The sequence below is a fragment of the Nicotiana attenuata genome, chromosome 7 (genome assembly GCF_001879085.1).
Source record: "Nicotiana attenuata strain UT chromosome 7, NIATTr2, whole genome shotgun sequence".
Taxonomy (NCBI): domain Eukaryota; kingdom Viridiplantae; phylum Streptophyta; class Magnoliopsida; order Solanales; family Solanaceae; genus Nicotiana; species Nicotiana attenuata.
In genome coordinates, this window is record NC_031995.1 from 5,891,230 (window position 1) to 5,900,387 (window position 9,158).

Below are 9,158 nucleotides of genomic sequence, written 5' to 3' on the forward strand. Positions count from 1 at the left end.
TAGTAACATAAAGGAGTCGACAACATTAGTAAGTAATAATCGGCGAAAATATAGTTGAAAGGGTTTTTCGTACTTACTAACAAGTCATATTCAATCATTAATTTTTTTTTTTTTTTTTTTTGCTAGTGCACCTTACTGCCACATTGGTCTACAGTTATGCCTCGTAGGGTATTTAAATTTCCTAGAGCAGAGCCAGCTTACAACATATATTATGTTTAACCAGAAAATAGAAATTTCGGTCAAAGCTAATATTTTAGAAGAACTCGGGTTACTGATAATCAAGAAAATTAGATTGAAATAATTAGACTTGCAATAAGAAAGCAATAAAAATGCGTAAAAGTAAATGTATTTGTTCGAACGTGTCCCTATAAGTGATATTTTCTTCCCTTTTATACGGAATTTCTTAATATAACGCCTACTCTCATTAATGACTAACAAATATCATTAATATAACGTTACAATAGGTAATCGTAACTGTTGCGTGAAGATTATGTAACGTTTGGCTCATTGATTGAAGATCTTTGAATCTGCCCTTTATTCTGCCTTGGTTCATTCTGACGGTGTCTCTTCAACTCCTCAATTAGACTGAGGTTCCCGCATCTAATTGTTTCGTGGATATGCTGTTCCGTTCCTTTTTGTATCGTACCTCTTTGTAAACTTGTGAGCAGCTGTCATGTTTCTATTGCTCCACATGGATCGCCTTGTCATCAGAAATATTACACGTGTGAAGTCTATTTTTTACCAATACATATAGTCCCCCCCACTTACCATTTATTTATCGATTATATTTGGTAAGTAGATACTCATTTATGGCGGGAACTTTTTGCCGCCACTTCACTCGTACCATCGTATCCGTCTTTGAATGTATACGTCGCTTGTCACTTCCATTTAATGCTCGTGTCACGTGGCATTCTCATATTGGTTCTGCAATTATTCAGCGCCTTTTAGGGCTTTTTGCGGCTGCATCATGTTGATACCCAATTTTTTCCTATATATTTTCTAAAATGCAAAATACTTTCAAAATAGCATATGTGTGCATATATAAGTATGTCCAAATATTTTACTATTTTTTCTTAATTTTTAAAGATTTTTTTAATCAATTTATTGCCCTATTTTATTCAGAGAAATCCAATAATTACCCCCAAAATTATCATTTTGGTGATTCAGTTATTGGATTCTCATATTTATGCTAAAATATAGCTAAGATAATTTTTACATATTTTTACAAATTTATTTAGCATTTTTAAAGCTAAATTGCATATAATTGCAATATTAGCCTCTGTTAGATTTAATTACGTTTATGTCTATAAAAATTAAGCCCAGTATTTTTTAATTTGATAATTATGTACTATTAATCATTTTAGTACCTTTAATTTATTTCCAGAACTTATTTTGCTATTTTTATAAATCAAATAGGGAAAAGTGGCTATTTAAACGTTAGCCCATTTTCATTTCAATTCTAACCTGATTTGGCACCCCAATTGAACCCAATTCAAACCCAATTACAAGGACCCAATTCCCCTTTTAAATCGACCAATAACTCATTTAAATGACCCACCCGGATCCCCTACCTAACCCTTTCAATCCTGACCGTTGATCATTTAGATCAACGGTCGACATTTGCCCTTTCCTAATTAAGCCCAAAAGACCCCCAAATCCCTTCATTATTCACACCCCGCCGCCTCTGAATCCCCTGTCTCTCTCAATCCTCTCTCAAACCCTAGCCGCCACCCTCAGCTACAACCCTAAAATCTCCCAAATCAATGGCTTCCAAGGTCATCGGAGGCCTGTATCCACCTCCTATGGCTTCTACATGCCCGATTATCATGGTTTCAAGGCTAAATCCTGGGAAAACTTGGTCCAGACTTTGGTCGATTTCAGTTTTATGATTGTCTCCGGTCATCTTTGACCTTGCTCCGGCCAGCCATAGCTATTCGAGTCTGACTCTGGACTCTCTTGCTTAGATCGATGGTTTTCAAAGCCTTTCTCACCATTTGGGGTTCTTCTGAAACCCTAGCCTTTAAGGTTCTTCCGATTTCTTTTAGGTCTGTTTCAGACCTGTGCTTGCTCTAAACTTCTAAATATTTTCTCAAAGTTTCTTTTAAAACTCTACCTTAAAAAACCCTTATTTCTTTCGATTAGGTTTTCTGTTAAGTTATTTGACATGTTTTGCTGTGTTTCCTTATGTCATTCTTCTACTTGAGTTTGTATGCTAAGGACCTTAATTTCTTATGAGATTTCTGAATATATTTTTGTTATTATTTGTTTGATTTACTTGCGCTTCATCTCCAGACTCGATTGGTGTTGAAAAACCCTAATTTTGGGTTCATTCGAGTTCTGAGAATATTTGTTGTGTGATTTACTTGTTCATCATCTTTGAATTCGATTGGTTTCAAAAACCCTAATTTCTTTAGGGCCTATTCGGGCTTCTGAAGTTGCTTCATCTGTTTCTTTATGTGATTTGGTTTCTTGCAATCATCGAAACTCGAATGTACTTTTCAGAAGGGCCTTTACTTGACCCTTTGCATGCTTCTTATACCCTATTACTAAGTTAACGAAGTTGACCTAGGTGACTACCATGTTCACAGTCTACTGACTATGTGATTGTTATTGCATGCTGCTTCTCTTTGCCATAGTTTGGCCTCGCATGTTTATGTACTCTATTTATATGCTGAATTCCCCTTTTGAATGACCTCCAATTCTAGACTGATTTCAAACCATTCCTTGTGAGATTTTGATTGCACTCGTGTTAAGTAATTGATTTTTTTCCTTGTTTCACCTTACTGATTTCCCTGTTTCTTGGTCTAATTTGAACACTTTCCTTTGAGCNAGCAGCGAGGTTCAAAGGAATACAACAATCAGAAGCCACCCGGAGAACGAAGGGAGGCAACAATATTCAAAGGAAGACGGCTCAAGTTTAGAAATCAGGCACCCACTTCGAAAACAGAGGGAGAACAAGGCAAGTTTCGGAGGAAAGGAAGATAATTCAAATGTTGGAAATCAAGAGCTTACCTGGAGAACAAAGGGACGGCAACAGTGGTCAAAGGAAGACGGTTCAAGTTTAGCAATCAGGCACCCACTTGAAGAAAAGGGAAAGCATTTCAGATTACTATTCAAGTCAGCAACAAAGGAATTTCACCTGGAAAGTACAAGTCAACAGAGCAGCGGGAACTGCAAGATTAAGTTTGAAGAAGTATAGATAGGGTTCTTGTAATTCATAGATCATAGTGTAGTCTAGCTTCTTTTATTTTTTTCTTGGTGTAATAAGGGGTTCAGCAAGCAGTAGCGGCAACAACAACAGTGAAATTACAGCTTCCTGGTAGTCCCAGCTACCAAAACTTCCCGAACTACACTGACCTGATTCCTTTATAGCCAAGGATATGTAGGCAACCTCGGAAGCAAGGTGCGGTCAAATCTTTCAAAAAATGCTTCCCACGGAGTATTCAAACGGGCAAAAATCACTCGTATCCGCTCACTTTATCTTTTCACGAAAACTCTTCGTGTTTCCGAGCAAAGAGGGGCAGCTGTGAGCACGTGATTTTTGCCCTATGTGAATTACTCCCATAAATTCAAGAAAATAGATTTTTCCCAGTGTTTGCAATTTCGTGGATTTTTGTAGCATTTTTCGTTAATTGCTTGCATTTGTCTATGCATGTTTAATTTTGTTTAATTCATGAAAATACAAAAACAAATGCATTGCATTTGCATGTAGGACTTAATTTTACATTTTAGATTAATTAGTAAATTAATTTCTTTGACAAAATAGAAAAAATCACAAAAATAACTCATTTTTGCATTTAGCTTCGAATTTTGTAGTTTCTTTTAATTAGTTGTTGTAAATATCTTTTTTAGCAATTAACCTAATTTGGTAGGATAATTTGGGTTCAGAATTAATCTAGGTTTTATTTTTAATTTGAAAAAAAGAAGAAAAAAAGATCTGATTTGAAATTGAAAAGAAATTGAAAGAAAAAGAAAAAAAGAAATTGAAGGATAAGGCTGTTTGGGCCACTGTTAATTGAAAGTCTTCAGGCCCAAACATTTGGCTCAAATACCCCGCGAAATAGGCCCAAACCCACGCCCCAACCCGGTCCAACCCCACCATAACTCAAAACGACGCCGTTTCACCCTGTTTCATTTCAACTGTTGGATCACATTGATCCAACGGACCGGAACTAGACCTCCCCTAAGTATTTAACTGTCCAAAACAGCCCTACCCCCTTCAGAACCCCCCCTCTCAATCCTCACCGTCTCTGACCCAGAAACCCTAGATCCCGCCGCCCCTGAAACCTCCATAATCTCCGCCGGCGGCGACGCCATAAACCACCCCGATCCACCCGAAAATAACATCCCAGAACCCTCTCACCCTCCTCTTTCCAAATCTCAACACGACTCCCCTCGAATCCATCTCAATCTCTTCGAATCTCGAATCAAAATTCGAAACCCTAAAACCTCAAATCACTTTACCTTTGATTCTATGGCATGCATGACCATAAACCTCCATTTTTTTCAAGATTGAAGGGTTGATTCAATGCAAAGTGATGTTGTTCACTTGTTCTTGACCGAGAACAAATGAGTAACATTATTTTTCGTCTAAATCAGTGTCTCCAGCTTTAGTTCGAGCGATTCGGTAAGTTTTCTGCATTTTTCTCTTCGTCTTATGCTTTTCATCTTCCCACCCCTTTCTTTTCTTATCCGTCTCTTTTGTTTTCTGACTGGAAAGTTGATGGGAAGTCTCAGACCTGGTTTCCCCTTCTGATTAACCAGTGTTCCTACTTGCTTCGCTGGATTTTCAGTTTTCTTTTCAAAGTTTTAAATGTTGTTCTTCTTTTTTCGGTTAATATGACATTTTCTTTTTGATAATTTGCTTAAGTTAGGTCTTGTTAATTTGGTAATGTAGTTAATGGTAGTTCATTTGTTAATCTAAAAAGGGAGTCAGTCATTTAGCTAGAATGTTAATTTTGAAATTGTTCAGTTGTTTAATTTTTCTGATTTCTCATTGAATAGCCAACATAGAGTTCTGATTCTGTTTGGGCCCTGGGTTCAATTCCAAACCATTGTCAAAGAACAGCCCATTCATTTGGGGCTTAAGCCATTGGGTTAATATGACCCATCTGGTTTCTGAAGTAAAAAACAGAAGTTTAAAAGGGTAGTTTAGGGAAATTGGTTTAGGGAATCTTGATATAACTGATTGGGAAGCTTCTAGGAAAGGGGGAAGTGGGTAATTCAGTAGTTGGGTTTAAAGATTAGGGTGTTGTTTGAACAAAAAAAAATTGGAGAAAGGGTAATTGTGAAAAGGGTAAATTCATTCCTGTTGCCCTAGAGCCTTCTATATAAGGCTAACCTTCAGTGAATTAGAGAGGTATAAGACTTGGAAAAAATTAGAAACGGCTGAAAACAAAAATACTGAAGGGATTTGAATAATCAGAAGAAAATACAAAGAAAAATCACAAAATTACTGTTACATTGAAGTTTTTCTATAATTCTTGGTGGTTTTCAAATTTTGAAGTAATCTCTGATGCATTCTGGGCTCGAAATGGTTTAAGGAAGTGGGATTGGTTGTTGTTGATCTGCTGATTTGCACTACTACACTGCTGCTGATTCCTCATCTTCTCTTGCTTTAATTTCTGTCCCCAGGTACTTCTCAGACCCCCATGAATGTATGAAATGTGAGCTTGAAGCCATGTAATCCACTAGAAGCTCAAGATGCACATTAGTCTCCTGATATTGAATATTAACTGTATTTTCTTAAGAGTTCTGTATTAATTTAGTACATCTATGGTCTATTACATTCATTCATGTCATTGAGATTTACTATGAGTTCATTTATAGTTTCATGTTGGATGGCTTGCAAGAAGAACACCTCTTGCCGGGGTTTATTTAAATGCATTTGGTTTAAAAGTTGCTCCATGCTTAGTATAATATGTATTCCTTCATGTTGTTACTTTGTAAATTTGGCTTAAGCTCTGTTTTCTCCATCCCTCAGCTTGTTATTTTAGTTCTCAAAGTATTGAAGTGTGTTTGACTAAGTGAGTTGAATACCTTTCTCCTAAAACTGAAGTTCTGTGTCTGTTATCTTAGTAGTACAGGTTTGTTGACATCTGGTGGAAATTTTGGTATGTGTCTTTGGTTAAAAACCAGTTTTCTTGGTTGAATATGTGGAAGTTTTATTATAAGTTAAAATCAAATTACATATGGAGTCACACGCATCTTAATTCTTTCGCTGAGTGAATTTTAGTTTTACTCCTGAAAATTATGTTGTGGTCAGTTAGTCTAGGATGTTTGACCATGTTCTTTGTTTATGGACTTGACAGTAGTTTAGCATGATTTGGGGTCTTAATGTTTCCTTAGATTGCTATACGATAAAATTGTTAAGTTAATTTTGCACTTAATGCTGAATTTTGAAAGTTAATGTTGGCAAACGTACTTAAATGCGGAATTGTGACGACCCAACCCGTCGTCACGTGTGTTACCGCCCCGTTTCCCCCATTTTTCTATTTTTTCATGCTTCACTATCAGTATTTGATGTGTTAGAGTCGATTTGGATTAGTTCTAGAAGGAAATGAGACACTTAGTCTCTTTAAGGAAGGTTTGTTTTGGAAAAGTCAATCGGACGTTGACTTTTATGTTAGAGGGATCGGATATAAATTCCATTGATTCGATTAGCTTCGGGGGATGATTTATGACTTAGGAGTGTGATCAAAAGTGATTTTGGAGGTCCGGTGTAGAATTAGGCTTGAATTGGCGAAGTTAGTATTTTGGCGAATTCCGGTCGATAGGTGAGATTTTGATCCGAGGGTCGAAATAGAATTCCGAGAGTGCTGTAGCTTCGTTATGTGATTTGGGATGTGTGTGCAAAATTTCAGGTCATTCGGAGGTGATTTGGGTAGGTTTTGATCGAATGCAAGTTTCGGAAGATTTGGATGAACTTAGGCTTGAATTTGATGTAATTTGATGGTTTAGGTGTTATTTGTGGTGTTTTGATGATTCAAGCAAGTTTGAATAAGGTGTTGGATCATGTTTGTGTTTTTGGTTGAGGTTCCGGGGGCCTCGGGGTGATTTCGGATGGCTAACGGGAAGTTTTGGCTTGTAAAACTTAAGAATTTGCTGCTGCTTCTGGTATTTTCGCTCTTGCGGAAATGGGACCGCAGAAGCGGTACCGCAGGAGCGGGTGGAGAGTCGCAGAAGCGGGGAGAACCGCAGGTGCGGATTGGGTGACCGCATTTGCAGAGTCGCAGATGCGACATCATGACCGCAGATGCGGGTTTTGGAGATTTAATGAGATCCGCAAATGCGGAGCTTAGTCCACAGAAGCGGAAGCCGCAGGTGCGTGTTTCAAACCGCAGAAGCGGAAGATATCAGCAGAATCGGTGCAATTACCTCAGAAGCGGAAGTCGCAGAGGAGGCTAAGGAGCCGCAGATGCGGAAAGAACTGGTCAGTAAAGTTTTATTTCATCTTCGCGAAATTTCATAAGGGTTCATATTTTCACTTCGGACTTGGAGAGTTTTTGGGCGATTTTGAAGAGAGTTTTAAGGACTTCGATCAAGTAAGAATTCTTGGACTTAGGACACAATTTTATGATGCAAATACATGAATTTAGACTGAAAAATCAAGGAATTAAAGGTAAAAAATGGAGGCTAGGGCTTGAAACCTAAGAGAGCAAAAATGGGAATTTGAGGGGTCATTTGGACTCCGATTTTGGTGTTCTTTATATGTATAGACTCGTGGCGAGATAACGAATCCGTTGATGGTAAATTTACTGATTTTCGAGAAGTGGGCCCGGGGCTCGGGTTTTTGCTAATTTTGGGAATTTCACTATTTTTCGATTGTTTTCGATTGGGTATTGTCCCATTAGCATATTGTGATGTATTCATTGTGGTTTTGATCAGATTAGGTACGCGAGGAGGTTAATTCGAAAGGCAAAGGCATAGCAAGCTAGGACTTTGGCCAGCTTGAGGTTAGTAATAAATATAAATACTGTGTTGAGGGTTCGAAACCCCGAATTTGCACAATGTAGTGCTATGTGAGGTGACTTGCATGCCGGATAACGGGCGTGGGGTAGAGCACCGTCGGGGATTGTAACTTGGTCCGTCCCGCTTAATAATACTACCTAATTGATTGTAGATTTGTAATATCCTTATAACAGTGGATTAATTTGTCATAATTGGGCTTCGTGCCAACTACTTGAATCCTTCAGGGATTGTTTTTACTAGTTTCTTACCATACTTATAGATATTGAACTCAGTCCTGGTATTTAATATTATTTTGTAAACTCAACCATTTTTCTCAAAGTAGAAACTAAATTAATATTTTTAAATGAAGTTTGGACTGAATATTTTTATACTATTGTGCCGAGAGGCTTATGTGATTTTGACTGAGTATGGGATCGGGCCGCACGCCGCAGCGGTATGATATAGATATTGATATGAGGCTGAGGGCCTGTTCGATGCCACGATATGGCTTATTATTGCGCTTGGGCCGTAAGGGGCCCCTCCCGGAGTCTGCACACCCCCAGTGAGCGCCGTCGACGATAAATAAATGGAGCGGGCTGCACGCCGCAGCGGGTACTGAAGAGTACCGGTTTAGGTGTTGCATTGCATATTTAATTGTCATTTATTCTTAATCTGTTGTGATATTATTATAATTGTCTTCGCCGTTTTACTGTATTATGTTATTGGTTCATGTTGCTGTATTTATAGCTTACTTTGTGCCTATTTAGGATTTCTTATTCTCATATTGTATTTATGTTTATCACTTTCTGGGTTGGAAGTACTCACATTACTCCCTGCACCTTGTGTGTAGATTCAGGCGCACCCATTGAGGCTGAGTGAGATCTTTCTCTGCCTAGCATCACATTCGGGAGATTCAAGGTAGCTGCAAATTGGCGTTTGCAATCCTGATCTTCCTTCTATTTTATTTATTTGTTTTCCACATTTCTAGAGAAACATTATGTAGTAGGTTAATACTCATGCATTAGAGGCTCAGACTTGTGACACCAGATTCCATGGGCTGAGTAGTATTTTATATTTTGGGCTTTCCGAATGTTAGAATTTATTTTAGGATTTTCCACATTTAACTTGGTATTTTAGTTGTAAAAATTTACTTATCCACTGTGATTAATCGGTTAAGGTTGTCTAGATGGTCGGGCTTGCCTAGTAGT